The following is a 19576-nucleotide window of genomic DNA, read 5'->3' as shown; positions in this document are numbered from 1 at the left end:
TATCGAACTGGCTAAATTATTATTAAAGGAGTAGTTCGTGATCCTAGCATCCTCTTTTTATGACATTTTTCAGTAGATATCCACGAAAAGGCATATTCCCAAAATTTCAATTGATTCCGATTTTGCGTTTGCGAGTTATGCATGATTATGTGTATTACACTGCTCCATAGACAATGTGTTGTAATTTCGTTCTGGTATACCAGAACGAAATTTAAATTTGACGATATCTTTGTTAAACGAATTAATATGCAAGAAACATTTTGTACATAAACATATGTATAGCCAGAGGTTTCCAGTGGTATAAAAATCTCTTTTTTTTTAAAAAAGAAAAGTGGGGGGATGAGGCTGTGGATCACGAAATATGCCCTTTTAATGCCAGTGGTTAATAAAACTGGGATATAGGCCTAAAGTAGGCCCAAGAGGCTCCCAAGTATCATGGGTTATTGGTTGGGTGGTTTATAATATCCGGAACATATTGGAGAAAGCCATATGGCTAGGACTGGCTCGTTTGTTGTGGTATAGTCCCGTTTAGTACTGGCCTCAAAAAGAAACTTATAATTTTTCACCAAAAAGGTCATATCTTAAAATCCTCTCCATAAAAATGAACAAAAATTTTAATACACACAGGATAACTTCAATACTATTCTGTAAACACATGTCAGTAAAATACACTGACACGGAACAGCTTCCGGGACCACATTCACAGGCGAATAATTGGAACCAAACAAAAGAAATCTGTTGGGATGTGAATTTTGGTCCAGGAAGGTGTTCCATGTCAGTGCATTTTGCTGTTGTGTCAGTTGGACAACTGCTTGGTTACTGACATGTGTTTAGAGTAGAGTATTTAAGTAATCCTGTGTGTAATTTTTGTTCATTTTTATGGAGAGGATTTTAAGATATGACCTTGTGAAAAATTATAAGTTTCTTTTTGAGGCCAGTTTACATATCAACTCGGGATATAGCACCAGTGAGATTGTACTGTCTGCTCAGATTATGCTGGAACAAGGGAAATATGGGTGTAAATTGGTTCGATGTGTCATGCTACATGTATGGATGATCATATTGGAGAAAGCCAGATGGCTTAGAGCACTGGTTGCGCTTGTTTGTTGTGATATGGTAGACTATGCAGAGCGAGCTGTCGGGGTATATAGCATCAACATGAATGATCAATGATATTGTACTGTCTGTTCGGACAGGGTATTAGTAAAATGAGGCCATAGCTTAGGTAGGCCTAAATGGTTAGATGGTTCATGTTATGGATCATATGTGACCATCCACCACAACTGAGCCCGGATGTCGCCAGTGCCACTATTGAGATATGCTCCATTGAACTTAACAATACAATAGGAAACAAAGGATTTATTGACTGTTTTATTGATTTTTCACTACTTAAATGTCAAGTACTATAGACATGATATACATCATTTTAAAGCTAATTTCAAGCAGAATATTTTGGTTGAATATCTCAAAAATGATGATTGGCGACTTCAGGGCTCAGTTGTGCTGGATGGTCACATATTGGACGATGTTGGAGAAAGCCTTTTGGCTAGAGCACTGGCTCGTAATCACTTTTATTCTATCTTCATTGTGATGTCAAATTTTGTCATTAAGTTAGGCGGGCAGCCTAACTTATTTCTTTCTTTGCGTTTCTTTAAGTTAGGCGTGCAGCCTAACTTATTTCTTTCTTGCCATTTCTTTCTTTCCTCTTTCTTCTTTCTTCTTTCTCACAATTTGCTACTACTGCCACATTCTTGATCGGATTTCGACCAAACTCAGTCACAAGCAGTATAGGGTAGCTGGCTACAAAAGTTATGGGTTGTTTAACGTCAGAGGTCATGCGAGAGGTCACAGGGGTCAAAAAAGGTCATTTCAACCGAAAATGCCCCGATTGAGCTGAATTTTGAATGCAATGATCCTTATGACATTCTAAACATGTTTAAAACATTTTAGAATTTATTGAAGGTCATTAAGGGGTCATAAAGGGGGTCAAAGGTCAAGTTCTTCAAAATGCTCCAATTGAGCTGAAATTTAAATGCAATGATCCTTAAGACATTCTAAACATTTAAAAAATATTTTAAAATTCATTTAAGGTCATTAAGGGGTCATAAAGGGGGTCAAAGTTCAAGTTTTTCAAAATGCTCCAATTAAGTTGAAATTTAAATGCAATGATCCTTTACACATTCTAAACATGTTGAAAACATTTTAAAATGCATTTAAGGTCATTAAGGGGGTCATACAGAGGTCAAAGGTCAAGTTTTCAAAATGCAAGCTTTCCACAATCAAGGTATATTAAAACCGCAATTAATGAAACAGTCTTATTAAAATTAAAACTATCCAGCACAGTATTGCTGCTTGATCAGATCGTCACAGTTATCCGCCTAACTTACCTCGTGCCCTTGCAAAGGGCACAGTTGCTCTAGTTAAGTTAGGCGTGCAGCCTAACTTATTTCTTTCTTGCCATTTCTTTCTTCTTTCTTTCTTCTTCTTCTCACAATTTGCTACTACTTCCACATCCTTGATCGGATTTTGACCAAACTCAGTCACAAGCAGTATTGGGTAGCTGGCTACAAAAGTCATGGGTTGTTTAACGTCAGAGGTCATCCAAGAGGTCACAGGGGTCAAAAAAGGTCATTTTGAGCTGAAATTTAAATGCAATGATCCTTATGACATTCTAAACATATTTAAAATATTTTAAAATTTATTTAAGGTCATTAAGGGGCCATAAAGGGGTCAAAGGTCACGTTTTTCAAAATGCTCCAATTGAGCTGAAATTTAAATGCAATGATCCTTATGACATTCTAAACATTCTAAAAACATTTTAAAATTCATTTAAGGTCATTAAGGGGTCATAAAGGGGTCAAAGGTCAAGTGTTCCAAAATGCTCCAATTGAGCTGAAATGTAAATGCAATGATCCTTATGACATTATAAACATGTTGAAAATATTTTGAAATTCATTTAAGGTCATTAAGTGGCAATAGGGGGTCAAAGGTCAAGTTTTCAAAATGTTTCAATTCAGCTGAAATTTAAATGCAATGATCCTTATGACATTCTTAACATATTTTGAATATTTTAAAATTCATATAAGGTCATTAAGGAGGTCATACAGAGGTCAAAGATCAAGTTTTCAAAATGCCAGCTTTCAACGATGAAGGTATATTAAAACGGCAATTAATGAAACAGTCTTATTAAAATTAATACTATCCAGCACAGTGTTGCTGCTTGATCAGATCGTCACAGTCATCCGCCTAACTTACCTCGTGCCCTTGCAAAGGGCACAGTTGCTCTAGTTCTTTCTTTCTTCTTCTTTCTTCTCACAATTTGCTACTACTTCCACATCCTTGATCGGATTTCGACCAAACTCAGTCACAAGCAGTATTGGGTAGCTGGCTACAAAAGTTATGGGTTGTTTAACGTCAGAGGTCATCCAAGGCGTCACAGGGGTCAAAAAAGGTCATTTAAACTGAAAATGCTCCGATTGAGCTGAAATTTAAATGCAATGATCCTTATGACATTCTAAACATGTTTAAAATATTGTAAAATTTATTTAAGGTCATTAAGGGGTCAAAGGTCAAATTTTTCAAAATGCTCCATTTGAGCTGAAATTTAAATGCAATAATACTTATGACATTTGAAATATTTAAAAAATATTTTAAAATTCATTTAAGGTCATTAAGGGGTCACAAAGGGGTCAAAGGTCAAGTTATTAAAAATGCTCCAATTGAGCTGAAATTTCAATGCAATGATCCTTATGACATTCTAAACATTTTAATAACATTTTAAAATTCATTGAAGGTCATAAAGGGGTCAAAGGTCAAGTGTTCCAAAATGCTCCAATTGAGCTGAAATTTGAATGCAATAATCCTTATGACATTCTTAACATGTTTTAAATATTTTAAAATTCATGTAAGGGGGTCATACAGAGGTCAAAGGTCAAGTTTCCAAAGTGCCAGCTTTCCACGATTAAGGTTTATTAAAACGGCAATTAATGAAACATCTTGTTAAAATTAATACTATCCAGCACAGTGTTGCTGCTTGATCAGATCATCACAGTCATCCGCCTAACTTACCTCGTGCCCTTGCAAAGGGCACAGTTGCTCTAGTTTATTCTATTTTCATGTTGATGTCCAATTCTGTTTTATCAGATTGCTTTTACACTTGTAATTTTTCAGCTTCAGTAGTACATTATGTGGTTGCTCCAAAAATGCCAAAATCCCATTTTGATGCATTTTTAGTGCTGAATTGACCTTAAAATAAATTATTAGATATGAATCAATCAAATGTGGTATCTTGGTGTAGATATATTCATCTATATAGTAGTTTAATGATATTTTGTTAAATTAATCTAATACTGGAACTAAAACTTTGCATCGGACTTCATTCATCGGGCATCTGATTGATGATGGTGTGAAGTCTTCCTTGTTAAGGAAGAAAGACGATTCGAAAGCTGAGTTGGGGGATCTATATGGGAGAGAGTGGAGGAACTCGCCATTAACAAGAAAGAGGGACTCCAGTTCCAATTCTCACACGCATGGGACCCAGTATTTATTCCTCGTCGTCTGGCACGACGTCACACCGTCATCAATCAATCATTGAAGTCCAGTGGTATCGGACGCAATGGCAACGTATCAAAGTGAGTTGCAAAAGTTTGTTTCCAGCATTAGATTAATTTAAAAAAAAAAAAAAAAAAAAAAAACATACTTGAAATGTTTTTATTAATTCTTTAGGCAAAAAAATGTCTGTCTTTGGTCACCCGTCAGCATTCATACAATCGTGCAGAAATACTGAGGAGCTCTAAGGATTTTTCCTCGTTTTTTGTTTAATTATCCAGCAAAATCATTTAAAAATCCATTTAAAAAAAAAAGAAAAATCATTCGGGGAAAATGGATATCGCATTGCATTTCGACCTTACGTGAGACCAGAGACAAACCCTTCTTTCTTTTTGTCTTATCAATCCTCATCAAATCTACGATCGACCCGTACAGGTTTCCGTAGTTTCATTTTCAACTGATTCCAGAACAACCCTTGTCCAACCAGATCTTCGGGCCACTTCAACACTTCCTTGTAGCATAATAACTGACGAAGCAACAATGTCTTTTTACAATCAGGAATCTCCCCAATCTGTACAAGAATGAGTACATCAACATTGTCTGTTACCATTCGCATTCGTGCAAAATGTAGCTGATAATGACACCACCCGTCATCCATGAAATTCTCGGATAAAACTGCGATAGTTTTGCGACTTTGCTGAATGCCATGACATACTGGCAACAGATACGCGAAGGATCAGAAAAATGGCCCGTTTCTTTTCTTTTTCTCAGGTCCCCCCTTTTCCTTTTCCGCCCTGTTTTCTGTTTCTCTTATCGCCCCCTTTTTATTTTTCCTACGATTTTGTTTCTTTTTATCCGCCCTCATTGTTTCTTCCCTTTTCTTTCTCCTCTCCCGTTTTTTCTTCTTTTTTTCGCCCTTTTTTGCGTCCCTCTGCGTTTGCCGCCCTAGGCGACCGCCTTACCTGGCCTAATAGTCGGAACGGCCCTGTATGGTAGATGCAGAGCGAGCTGTCGGGGTAGGCCTATAATGCGTCAACATGATCGATGATATTGTACTGTCTGTTCGGACAGGGTGAAATGAGGCCATAGCTTAGGTAGGCCTAAATGGTTAGATGGTTCATGTTATGTTATGGATCATATTGGACGATGTTGGAGAAAGCCTTTTGGCTAGAGCACTGGCTCGTAATCACTTTTATTCTATCTTCATTGTGATGTCAAATTTTGTCATTTTGTCTATTTTCATGTTGATGTCCAATTCTGTTTTATCAGATTGCTTTCACACTTGCAATTTTTCAGCTTCAGTAGTACATTATGTGGTTGCTCCAAAAATGCCAAAATCTCAATTTTGATGCATTTTATTGCTGAATTGACCTTAAAATAAAATATTGGATATGAATCAATCAAATGTGGTATCTTGGTGTATATAATATATTCATCTATATAGTAGTTTAATGATATTCTTTTTAATTAATCTAATACTGGAACTAAAATTTTGCATCGGACTTCATTCATCGGGCATCTGATTGATGATGGTGTGAAGTCTTCCTTGTTGAGGAGGAAAGGTGATTCGAAAGCTCGGGAATCCATATGGGAGAGAGTAGAGGAACTCGCCATTAACAACAAGAGGGACTCCATTTCTAATTCTCACACGCATGGAACCCAGTATTTATTCCTCGCCGTCTGGCACGACGTCACACCGTCATCAATCAGAGGCCTGATGAAGTCCAGTGGTATCGGACGCAATGGCAACGTATCAAAGCATAGACTGTAAACATTTCCACTTTAAGTGATGTTTATGATGTCATATTTTCCACAATACTTGTCATACAATAATTAATTTGGTGTCATTTTAAAGAGTACGTGTAATCTATTCTTTCCATAGCAATAAATAAAATTGGTTCATATTGTTTCAGTTTTAATTAGGATTTAAAGTCTATGATCAAAGTGAGTTGCAAAAGTTTGTTTCCAGCATTAGATTAATTTTTTTTTTTTAACCCAAAAACCAAACATACTTGAAATGTTTTTATTAATTCTTTAGGCAAAAAAATGTTTGTCTTTGGTCACCCGTCAGCATTCATACAATCGTGCAGAAATACTGAGGAGCTCTAAGAATTTTTCTTCGTTTTTTGTTTAATTATCCAGCAAAATCATTTAAAATCCATTTAAAAAATGAAAAATCATTCGGGGAAAAGTGGATATCGCATTGCATTTCGACCTTACGTGAGACCAGAGACAAACCCTCCTTTCTTTTTTTCTTATTAATCCTCATCAAATCTACGATCGACTCGTACAGGTTTCCGTAGTTTCATCTTCAACTGATTCCAGAACAACCCTTGTCCAACCAGATCTTCAGGCCACTTCAACACTTCCTTGTAACATAATAACTGACGAAGCAACAATGTCTTTTTACAATCAGGAATCTCCCCAATCTGTACAAGAATGAGTACATCAACATTGTCTGTTACCATGCGCATTCGTGCAAAATGTAGCTGATAATGACACCACCCGTCATCCATGAAATTCTCGGATAAAACTGCGATAGTTTTGCGACTTTTCTGAATGCCATGACATATGGCGTTGAGAATGTAATGCCCTGCTGGAATGTCGCCTCTTTCTTTAAGACAAAGCCGGAACCGTTCTGGTCCATCTTCAATGTTTGCAATGAGTTGATCATTTATCCATGCTTCATTATCTTTATGGTAGGCAACATAAGCATGATATCGACGTCGCATGATTGGTGCTTCATATGGAGCATCAACATCCTCCTCATCATCGCTATTGATATCAGCATCGTCATCGTTATCTATATATCGCTGATATCTTCTGTGATAACACAAAGTCCAGCATTTGTAATGTAGGCGCCAACGACATTTATAAATAACAGAAACTATTACAACAATTACAAGTAAACCTGACACGCTTGGGGCAATGTATTGTTCAAGATGCAGACTGCAGTCTAAACTAAATTCAGTAATACCAAGATTCTCTCTGATTGCAGGAGACTTACACATGTATGTAGGCTGTGGAGCTATGTATGTTTTTGTATCTGTCATTATCCAATGTTGCAGGGGTTGTATATCACAGTTGCAAGAAAATGGTATGTCTCCAAATTCAACACGTAGCAAATTGTATGGGGTTTTCATCAGAAAGGCAGGCAGTGTAGTTATTGCATTGCCAGATACAATGAGTGTTTGTAGACCATAGAGCCCTTTCAAAGAATTCAAATTGGCAAGTTTGTTTCCAGCCAAATTAAGGCAGATGAGATTTATCATATGATGAAATTGATTCTCTGGCAAGCTTTCTATTGCATTATGACTGAGATCCATGGATTTGAGGTTTACCAGTGAAGAAAAGTCATTTCCACTAATATCTTCAATTTTATTGCTACTCATATTAATATGTACTAGACTGTGACTCTCCAGAAGAAATTGGTCAACTGATGACAACAAGCAGTTTGTTAATGTCAGCTCTTCCAGGTGAGGAAAGTTGATAATTGTTGCCTCAAAATCAAATATCCCTCCGTCGGAGTCAGATAGGACAAGTGACTTGAGATGTGAGCAGTTGCCCCATACAAATGAATATTCAATGTTGAATCGAAGTTTACTAAAGGTGATTTTCTCAAGTGCAAGAAAGAAACTACATAAAGGAAATCCATCTGTATTTATTTCAGTGATTGTTTGACCTGCTGAAATACTGATAGATTTAAGGGCAACATTGGTGGTATTAATGACAATCCAAATGTAACCGCGTGTGACATAATATGCAAATATATTATTCAAATACACATGAATCAGATCTCCAAATGATCCAAGGTCTATATAATAAATGGGATTACCTGAGATATCCAGGGATCTCAATCTGAAACCTACATGTACATGATCAAAGCCAATGACCTGTATGTCATTACCGGTCAAATTCAAGTGTTCTAGAGAGTCTGCAAGCATTCCCAGGGCTTCATAAGGAAATTCAGTTAAACCAGCAGTACCAAGGTCCAATGACTTGAGATGTGATAAGCCTCGAAAGGCATATTTGGATAGTATAATAGGAACACTTGGGGTCCCTGATATCGTTAAATATTGTAGGTATGGAAACATATTAAACGCGTCATCTTGAAATGTTGTTTCATGATAATAAGAAGATGTGCTTGACTGGAAAGTTTCAATAACTAAATATGACACAGATGAATTCAATGACTCGGCCATCACTGCTTGAAACTCAGCATCAGCAGGTACAACTAACATCAGATCAGATAGTGAAGCTGGTAACCTTGTGACTAGTTCTGACCATTTGGTTTCATTCCAGTATTCAGTACTATAATCATTTAGACTATATAAATATACACTAAATGATGCACTATACCGTTTGAGACCAGTCACATTCCGAATAGAACAAGTTATATAGTTAAAGTGATTGAAATCCATCGATATCTGTAGCGTTGATACCATTTGGAGCTCTTCTATTGCTTTACATGGAGTAGAGGTTAATTGGTTCCATGCTAAATCTAATGTGTTTAGATGAGTAAGATTCACAAACAATGTATCTGGTAAACTTGATATGTCATTCATTAATAGAATCAAGTCTTCCAGACTGACGAGATCTGCAAATAATGTCTCTGGTAAACTTGATATGTAATTATAGAATAGATCCAAGTGAGTCAGATTAGTCAAACCATGAAAAATAGAAGCAGGCAATAACTGTATTTCATTATAGGCCAAGGTAAGTTCTTGCAACTCATGTAATCCATTAAATGCTGATGGTGGTAGACTGGTCAAGCCACTTGAAGTAAAATCTAACTTCTTCAATGACGCAGTTGAGCGAAATGGACTTCCATGCAAGTAAAGACGGTTTTGATGGTTTAGATTTAGTACTTCTAGCTTGTTTAGTCCAACAAATGTATCATTGCTGATATTGAATATGTTGTTGTAGCTCAAATCTAATATCCGAAGTGAAGTGAGACGAATGAAGCTCTTCTCACAGACACTTTGAAGTTGATTATGACTCAAGTCTAAACTTTGAAGTGAGGTGAGCAAGATAAAACTCATCTCATCGACAGTGACAAGTTGATTATGACTCAAATCTAGACTCGTGACATTGTGATCTTCTATAGGTGGAATACTTGTAACCTTCCTATTGCTACAGTCTAACTCAGTGCTGTTGTATACCTTACACGGTAATCCATTTGGATAGATGAAGTTAATGGATGATGATACCACAGTGAAAGCAAAAACTATAAGCACCCAGATCATAGAGGACCGGGTAGAGGACGTCATGATGAACTATTTAGTGTCAGCAAATTATGAAGTCAAAGTATTGGTTGATAATATTCTGCATGAATCTCAAATGTTTTGTACAACATTCTCCACTGTTTTTCTGGATGTTCTAAAGCCGTGACTATAGTCTCGCTACACAGCTTCTTTCAAATGAGAAGACCAGTAGTCATGGTAGTACGTGTGTGATGTTGGCGATTTAACCAAGTAATTAGTAACTGCACAGCAAGAAGAGAGTGTTCAAATTCAGATGAATCGACAAGTGTAAAGCTTACCCAACAAACAAACGGAAGTATGGCCCGTTCATAGACTCCGAATAAAACTTTCAGAGTCTATGGCCCGTTCAAAGTAATCAAATTATGAAGGTAACTTGGTAATCACCTTTACTTGGCAATATGCGTTCACATCGTGTAGCTACTCACAAGGATCCACAACATGTTCATCTATCAGGGCACAGTTCTTTAACCCCAATACATTTGTACATTCATTGAATGACCTTTGAAAAGTTGGGGACAAAAACTCGTACTCTGTAAGTTGAGGTCAAATTTTGCACTATGGTTGTTTAATTGAGGTTATTGAACTATGCCATTGGGAGAGGCCATTGTGGTCCATTGTGACTGTTTCCTTCGGTCAAACCTATCTACACAAAGTGTAGCTAGTACTATAGTAGCTGGGTTTCGTATTACCAAGTTCAAGTGCAATCCAGGATATCACATCAAGCTCCCTTGCATTCAGCAGGTTGCCATGGTCAATGGTTTTAAATGCTGGGGGTTCAGATAAGGTCTACTGATCTACTGACATCTATAATAACAATGTTTGAGTGATTATATTTTAACTTTCAAGAGCACAAGTTCGCTTAACATTCTCTATGCATTCTAGTGTCTCGCTGCTTGCGCAATTTATCATTTAGGGGCGCACCATTTGATTTCCAGGGGGGTTTGTGAAAAAAAAAACATCGCCCACTGGTGAGACAAAAAAATTGCCTCACTGATGAGTAAAAAACCTCCACACCCAACTCTGTATTTAATAAAGGTATACATTAAAATTGAAAAAAAAACTTTGCCGGCGAAAAAAATTCTGCCTTACCCAAACTCCCATGCCCCCCCTGAGAATCAAATGGTGCATCCCTTATCAAAATTGTCTCTTCATCATAAACATAATCGCAGTCGCAGTCAAAGTTCATTTAAATTTCCACATAATATACAATCCATTTCATAATCGCTATTCCAAAATCGTGCATGGTCAGCAAATCGGTAATCTGCAGATTTATAGTCCATAACATAGTCTTTATATTTTTAATTAAAGGAGTATTTCGTGATCCTAGCATCCTCTATTTATGTCATTTTTCATTAGATATCCATGAAAAAAACCTATTCCCAAAATTTCAGTTAAAAGGCATTTCGTGATCCACAGCCTCATCCCCCCACTTTTCTCAAAAAAAGTTGAGATTTTTATATCACTGGAAACCTCTGGCTACATAATGTTTATATACAAAATATTTCTTGCAGATTAATTCGTTTAGCAAAGATATCGTGAAATTTGAATTTCGTTCTGGTGCACCAGAACGAAATTACAACGTATTGTCTATGCAGCAGTGTAATACACATAATCATGCATAACTCGCAAACGCAATATCGGAATCAACTGATATTTTGGGAATATGCTTTTTTCGTGGATATGTACTGAAAAATGTCATAAAAAGAGGATGCTAAGATCACGAAATACTCCTTTAATTCCGATTTTGCGTTCGCGAGTTATGCATGATTATGTGTATTACACTGCTCCATAGACAATGCGTTGTAATTTCGTTCTGGTGCACCAGAACGAAATTCAAATTTCACGATATCTTTGCTAAACAAATTAATCTGCAAGAAATATTTTGTACATAAACATTATGTAGCCAGAGGTTTCCAGTGATATAAAAATCTCACCTTTTTTTTGGAGAAAAGTGGGGGGGATGAGGCTGTGGATCACGAAATGCCCTTTTAATATCACGGTTGTTTGATAAAATGTAAAACTGCATAATTTTTAAGAAAAAGTGAACACTGATGACGCTATTTAGCTTAAATTGTGTTTTCTTCTTTACAAGGGATAGACACTGGTAAAATTGCATTAAAACATCTGAAAAAAAAAAGAAAAGAGTAATGAAATTTTCAAAAACATCATGAAATGTTTTTAAACATTATTAAAATTATTTAAGTTATTAAAATAACTTATAATATTCTTATTTAACAAAATAAATATATATGTAAATAGCGCCCTCAATTTGCACATAGATAATACAGTTTATAGAATAAAGAATACCACAAAAAAGCAGAAAAAGATGAATAAGTTGGGAAAAGAAAGGAAAATTTATGCTAAAAAAGAGCTGGAAATTGTGCTAAGGGGCTGTGCAATAATAATGTGTACCCCGGGATGGTGAATTCTCAAAGTGGTCAGCCAAAAATCGCTTGCCCCCCCCTTCGACATGCCAAAAAATCTTTGCCCCCCCCCCCTTTTGACGTACCAAAAATACTTTGCCCCCCCCCTTCGATGTGCCAAAAATCTTTGCCCCCCACCCTTTTGCACACTAAGATTTTTGGGAACCCTAATCTATAACCTTAAATTGTCTTATCATATAATGTAAGAGTAGCGAGCAGGAAATTTTGCATATTTGAACGTATTCCTAATGTTTTCCTACACCTTTGTAGGGCGTAATATAGAAACGATGCCCAAAATATCTGTGCCAGAAATCGCTTGCCCTCCCCCCTTTCGACCAGCCAAAAATCGCTTGACCCCCCCCATTTTGTCCTGCCAAAATCTTTGCCCCCCCTATAATTCACCACCCCGGGTTATAATTGCACCACCCCTAATGTCCTAGTTCTTGGTATTGTCCAGGTCTAGAATTGAACATTATATAATGTTTTGTAAAAAAATGTAATGAATAATTACATCAAACAACCGTTTGAAGGTGTGTAACAAATGCGTGTTGGCACGTGTGCTCCGTTGTGAGCTGTTGTGTTGGCGTTCCTTGTACCTGGGATCGCGTCATATTGTGTTGCTGCGGTGGTATACAGCCTCTCTCAAAAATAATTGTGCAAGTGAAAAGCGCCCTCTTTGGCAATTAGAAAATACCGTTTTGACATATTGCTTACACGAACGATTTTACCCTTTCGTCTTTAAATAAACATATATCTCGAGATTAAAACAAGCAAATTGAACAAAACAAACGGCATTTGAGAGCTAGGACTAGCCCTTGACGTTGATGTAAGCATTATGTCACAACGGTATTTTCTAATTGCCAGAGAGGGCGCTTTTCACTGGCACAATTTTTTTTGAGACAGGCTGTATTACTGGTTGGGTTTCCGGTTCTGGTAATTTCTTGTATCATGTCTGTTGCGTCTTCCTTGGTTGCTCTGAGGAATTTTCGCCCACTAAAGTCAGATCATATTATATAAACATTTGCTGAGAAGGACGCCCTCAATAATTTTAAAAACTCTGTTTTTTACACGATTGTTATGTACTTTATTTTAAAACTAACATACCCTGCAAAATCGAGATTTGATGTGCTGTAGTTTTGTCAAAATCCGAGATTTTGAATAAAGCGCGCGTGAACCATCGTTTTATATTACGATGGAAATATTAGTCGAACGCGTACACGATGTGCATAACACAGTACGAATATGGCGTGCGGGCAGTCGTGACATATCAAAAGAACCCGACATGACTCACTCACCCTTTTTTTTGTATTTTCTCAAATTACAGATTTTTGGGTCATTTCCAAAAAAAACTCCGATCCGTCTATAAACACTAATGTCTTTCTTTTCGGTTTTATCTTTAGCTGCCTCAGGGTTTGAGTGGGTTTAAAAAATGTTGAATGGAGATATTGGAATGTGTTTACACTCCCGAGCTTTTGCGAATGTTTCAAATTCGGCATTGCAGAACTGTCGGGCTGAATCTGATATGATGAGGGTGCGACTGAATACACTTCCTTATAACTGTCTCCGCTGTTGTGTCTTCAAGCTCTGCTATATCCCAAAAGTCAGAATAGTCGCAACTATTATCAAATAGTCAGTGTTGTTGAGGGTGAATAGGTCCATTCCTACCTTACTCCCGACCTTACTACATAGTAGGTGCGGAATGTCATGACTCTCATTAACCCTAACAGGACGGTATACTACAAAATACTACTTGATATATGCACTGTTCGTGCATGCATCCCACGTGGTGTGATGACGCAATCGCCCTAAGTGATATATAGGCACGGTTTCGCTGGCCAGCGAAGCCCAAGACCCGTGGCAAAGTGTCGCCGACCCAGTGCCTGGCATGCGAGGGGTCTCGGGTTCGAATCCCACCCAGAGCAAACAACTTCTTTCCTTCTTTTCTCTCTTTATTCCTTCCTTCTTTCCCTTCCTGTCGCCAAAAAGCCCTTAGGCGGTTAGGGTTAATGGCTCTTTTGCTGCTTGTTCATGAATTCGTTGCAGATGCCGCACTCTTCCACTGTGTCTTTTATTTCCGCAGCCATACCTGACCAGAAAAGTATGTCTTTTCCTCTGCGGACACAGGCTTCAGCACCCTGATGGCTTACATCAGGGTGCTTTCTTAGCATTTCTCCTCTCAAACTGTTAGGGACGATGACTCTCATACCTCTGTATAATAGTCCTAAGTTGTCAGTTGTTATTTCGTCTGATAGGCCCAGTACTGACGAATGGCCAATGGTACTTTGTCTTTTCGATTAGGCCATCCACGCAATTAAGACCGTCTGCTTAAGCATTCGCAGCGTCTCGTCTTCAGCTGCCTTTTTCTTTATTTTGTTCCTTTGTCCTTTGTATCTGTGGCATTTCCGGCATGAATGCACGGCTCAGTGTGTCTGCCATACATTTTGTGCCTTCTTGCAGCTCTAGGTGGTATTTATGCAGTCGCAACCTCATGTGTAGCCTCTTCGGTGAGTGTTGTATCGGCTAGGCAAAAATGTTGACCAGTGGTTTATGATCAGTGTGAACTCCAAACATTCGGTCTTCCTTGCTGATAAAATTTCTCGTACGAGAAAACAATTGCCAGGCACTCTCTCTCTCTCTCTCTCTCGATCTGTGCATAAGTCTGCTCGGATAACAAAAGTGCTATTCTTTCGATTATTTAAATCATGAATAGCTACTCTGCTCTGATGCCTTGATTAAACTCGTGAGCTGGATCAAAATACCGGGAATAGATTTACCAGTTGTACAAATGACCATGCGCTGGCGAAGTTACGTAATTAATCGGATTAATTACCTTAGCAATAGGTGAAAACAATTTTGAACATATCGCGCTGCACTACAAGCAGGTTACACTCATCACCTGTGTATGTCTGCAATCATAGATTGAATACAATACTGGTCTTTTCAAAGATACTAATCTTACAGGTGCAAGTAATCAGCATGATATGGTTCAATGAAGAGGTACCGCGTGAACGTATCATTGCAGCGCGGTATACTCAAAAATTGTTTTCACCTATTGCTATGGTAGTTAATCCGATTATTACGTAACTTCGCCAGCGTATACGGGGACGTGCCGCAAAGGCTGTTTTATGATGACATTGTATTGATCTTTGGTGATGAGAGTGTTACATCAATCAATATCACTTCAGAGGACAACTTCCAGCAGGTACTGGTCATAGACTTGCTTCAAGTCCTTTGGGGTCCATAGTTAGAGAATGTAAAATTCATGGAAGCTTTGCCACATCTTCTAAACATTTCTGATTCAAAAGTTATTCTTTCGAAATAATTATTTACCATCATAACTTTGTACAAATTTATTTGACATTTGAATTGTTGAGGCCAGATAGTGGACTTATCTTACTTTACTCCAGGCATACTATGCACTGCAAGGGTAGTATTTGAGCAAAATGCCCACCACGCCCACCCCACAAGGCACACTTCCTCCCTAGCTCATGTTGCCAGCGCCAACACAAAAAAATCTGACCTGACTAAAAATTTTAGAGAGTCCAGTATATGCATATGGTATATGATAGGCCTACTTCTACCACTGATTATACATGGGTCCTATGAAGAGCATGAATAGAGAAAAAGTAAGGAGGAAGCCTTGATCAAGGCTAACTGGTCACGGCACTGGGTCCAGGGCTAGTCTTCGATCCGAAAAGCCAGGGGGTGACAATCATGTTGTCATGCCCAGGGGCCAGCTATTAAATCCAACCATAAACCAGCAAAATTTATTTCTCGACACTCCCCCCTGAATAAATGGTAGCGACGGCCCTGACCAAAGGCGAATACCGTAAAAGCATTTCCTCACGCACCCCTACTTGTTTCGGTGCATTTGCATTTAATGTGTTACTCATATCTAAAGTACTTTAATGCATCACAAAGAAAATCCATTTTGTTTTGAATCCAATTTTGAAAACTGGAATACCAAAAAGAAGTCAAGTGTTGTTTGGCCAATTTTGATGCCTCATTGACTTAATAACCCAAATTTGCCATGGCGACCTTCAAATGAAAAAGACGCAGATGTAAAAGTTGTACCAAAGTAGTCTAGCTATACTTTGGTTGTACCGAAACAATTTGTAATCCCGGCTTGTAATATTCCTTTTGTCGCTTGAGTGTCTGTTCGTCACAAGTCACCGCGGGTCATTCTTGACAAGTCATGTAGAAAATGTAATGGTACACTGAAGTATCTTTTTAGTGCAACTTTTGATTTTGCATCTTTTTTCATTCATGTGGTCACCGTGGCTACAAATTTTGAGCTATCTAGACAAATCAAGTATCAAAATTTGCATAACTCAAATGTGGTTCATTTTGCTATTTAAGATTTAAATTTGATACATGGATTTTGAGTTATTGCCTCTTAATAAAGGGGGGTAATTACTTTTTGGAATGTGTTTAGACCAATCTGACTTTGAAACCTTTTCATCAATTCGACTACAAGTGTCGGAAAATAAAAGTGTAGACAACTTGACAAACGGAGAGGAGGTGCAGCATCACTCTCTAAATTCAAAAGATTTAAAATTTAAATCTTAGCTAAGATCGGGAAAAAGAAAATTCATTTTTAAATCTTTCGAAAGATTTTTTTCAGATTTTAAATTTGATACATGGATTTTGAGTTATTGACTCTTAATAAAGGGGGGTAATTACTTTTTGGAATGTGTTTAGATCAATCTGACTTTGAAACCTTTTCATCAATTCGACTGCAAGTGTCGGAAAATAAAAGTGTAGACAACTTGACAAACGAAAAGGAGGTACAGCAGCACACAGCGTCATCATCCCTATATCTTCGTGTCAAAATTGCCGTGATAGTACGGCGAATCCTCTCGTTTTTCAATAGCTACGCATGGCGATTTTGTTCGAGATAGGCCGAGCGACTCAGGCTAAGCATACCATTTACACCATACGACTATCATATGAGATACCACCAAATTTCTATTCTACACATTATTACGAATTGCGTATGCTCTAGTACCCCATATGATGTTGCTATTACCAGAAAATTCGATTTGTTTTCAGGTAAAACCCAGGTTTTGTTTTTAATACACTAACTTGAAATTAAATACACTAATTAGCGGCCATTGCTGTTTGATGTGGATATGTTTTACTGCATTTTATAAGTAACGATTTTTAAATCGTAAATAAAAATTGTGATATATTTAATTTTGAGAATTTACAATTATGTAAAGGAACACATTTAGCCCATTCACCTAAGATCCAGGTGCTTGTATAGAATATTCAATCACATGTCTATATAACACAATGTATTATGTAAACTTTCTTTATCTGTGTCAATAATCATGATAATAGAATATTGATTCCAATAGAATTGAATACATTTTGAGTATGTACTTTACCATTGAGCGATCAAGCGATCGATTTCTAGCCAATCAGATTTCTTGCGTTCGGCGAAATACCAATCGCCCGTCGCTCACCAACGGAGTATGGAGCTGTATGGAAAAAATATTTATAATATATGGTGTTGACACTGTGGATCACTCTCTAAATTCAAAAGATTTAAAATTTAAATCTTAGCCAAGACTAAATTTTTAAGTCTTTCAGATTTATTTTACGCGGGTTTGATTTAAATTTTCTTTGGGATCGGGAAAAAGAAAAAAAAAAATCTTTCGAAAGACTTAAACATTAAACCAATCACAACGCGATGATGCGTGCGCGTGCACGTGATCCAATCGAAACGTTTTCCTGGACTGCTCAGCCGCCATCTTTCTTTTGCGATTTCGTTCAAGTGGCGACTGGCGAGCGAATGAATGAAGTGATATGGACGAATACCTTTTGCAGAATGGCATCCCAGATGCTGTAATTGCTTGCATTAAAAGCTTACGTTGTTGTGCGCGAAGGACCAACGTGAAGATTATATCTTGAATTGCCGAGGTAGTAGTCCGTGTTTATGATAAGCTTACCTATACACATAATGTAACTTATAAATGGGTAAGCTTATTTCCATGAAGGATCACACTCGGCCACTGGACACTGGAATTATCACTGGCACTGCAGACTTGCTTGAAGTAGTCCTGACTCCAACTTTGGAGGTGACGCGTGTGTAGGGCTGTTAAGACCCCCCTTTTTCAGCATCGCTGTCACCCAAAGACCCCATATTTTTTACAAACACATGTTCTGTCGCCCGAAGACCCCTTATTTTCCATTTGATCTGTCACCCAAAGACCCTTACTTGTTCAATTTTAACAGCAACTTTCATTTATCACTGATTTTGTCATTTATTTTGATAAAACAAAGAAATTTGAAGCCATTTAGAACTAGAAATTCGATTTTCGAGGTTAATCCGATTATTACGTAACTTCGCCAGCGTATACGGGGACGTGCCGCAAAGGCTGTTTTATGATGACATTGTATTGATCTTTGGTGATGAGAGTGTTACATCAATCAATATCACTTCAGAGGACAACTTCCAGCAGGTACTGGTCATAGACTTGCTTCAAGTCCTTTGGGGTCCATAGTTAGAGAATGTAAAATTCATGGAAGCTTTGCCACATCTTCTAAACATTTCTGATTCAAAAGTTATTCTTTCGAAATAATTATTTACCATCATAACTTTGTACAAATTTATTTGACATTTGAATTGTTGAGGCCAGATAGTGGACTTATCTTACTTTACTCCAGGCATACTATGCACTGCAAGGGTAGTATTTGAGCAAAATGCCCACCACGCCCACCCCACAAGGCACACTTCCTCCCTAGCTCATGTTGCCAGCGCCAACACAAAAAATCTGACCTGACTAAAAATTTTAGAGAGTCCAGTATATGCATATGGTATATGATAGGCCTACTTCTACCACTGATTATACATGGGTCCTATGAAGAGCATGAATAGAGAAAAAGTAAGGAGGAAGCCTTGATCAAGGCTAACTGGTCACGGCACTGGGTCCAGGGCTAGTCTTCGATCCGAAAAGCCAGGGGGTGACAATCATGTTGTCATGCCCAGGGGCCAGCTATTAAATCCAACCATAAACCAGCAAAATTTATTTCTCGACACTCCCCCTGAATAAATGGTAGCGACGGCCCTGACCAAAGGCGAATACCGTAAAAGCATTTCCTCACGCATCCCTACTTGTTTCGGTGCATTTGCATTTAATGTGTTACTCATATCTAAAGTACTTTAATGCATCACAAAGAAAATCCATTTTGTTTTGAATCCAATTTTGAAAACTGGAATACCAAAAAGAAGTCAAGTGTTGTTTGGCCAATTTTGATGCCTCATTGACTTAATAACCCAAATTTGCCATGGCGACCTTCAAATGAAAAAGACGCAGATGTAAAAGTTGTACCAAA

This window comes from Amphiura filiformis, chromosome 16, assembly GCF_039555335.1.
Source record: "Amphiura filiformis chromosome 16, Afil_fr2py, whole genome shotgun sequence".
Lineage (NCBI taxonomy): Eukaryota > Metazoa > Echinodermata > Ophiuroidea > Amphilepidida > Amphiuridae > Amphiura > Amphiura filiformis.
This window is presented reverse-complemented; position numbering follows the sequence as displayed.